The following is a 745-nucleotide window of genomic DNA, read 5'->3' as shown; positions in this document are numbered from 1 at the left end:
AAACAACAGCTTTCACACTTATACTTTGGTTTTCATTCTACTATAGATATAAATACACAAAAAACAACAGTTTTCACACTTATGCTTTGGTATTCATTCTACTATAAATATAAATACACAAAAACAACAGCTTTCACACTTATAATTTGGTATTCATTCTACTATAAAGATAAATACACAAAAAACAACAGCTTTCACACTTATAATTTGGTATTCATTCTACTATAGATATAAATACACACAAACAACAGCTTTCACACTTATACTTTGGTGTTCATTCTACTATAAATATAAATACACAACAAACTTGAGGTTTTTGAAGTAAAACCAATTTTCATGATATAATACTTACCATAAGTTTAGTATGCATATACAAAACCTACACCCATCTTTGTAGCTCAAAAACAAAAGATTTAAATATCCCTACCTCCCTACGTGACGTAACCTATATCTCGATGACAGAGCCACGGAGTGATCTCCCTTCCTCAAACCCCCTTTTATGGAGCCTAAAGGCAGCCAGGATGAGGAGGCAAGGGGAGGAATACAGGGTGGGACTCCATAAAGTTATGGTAAGTATTACATCATGAAAATTGGTTTTACTTCAAAAACCTCAATTTCATTTCAGTAATAATTACCATAACTTTAGTATGCGAATTCGTCTTACCGTAGTGGAGGCTTCGAATCCAGGCAGACCAGGCTGACGGAACAAACTCGAGACATGCTCAAGGTAGGGAAAAGGTTCAAG

Source organism: Mizuhopecten yessoensis, unplaced genomic scaffold (assembly GCF_002113885.1).
Source record: "Mizuhopecten yessoensis strain PY_sf001 unplaced genomic scaffold, ASM211388v2 scaffold10353, whole genome shotgun sequence".
Lineage (NCBI taxonomy): Eukaryota > Metazoa > Mollusca > Bivalvia > Pectinida > Pectinidae > Mizuhopecten > Mizuhopecten yessoensis.
This window is presented reverse-complemented; position numbering follows the sequence as displayed.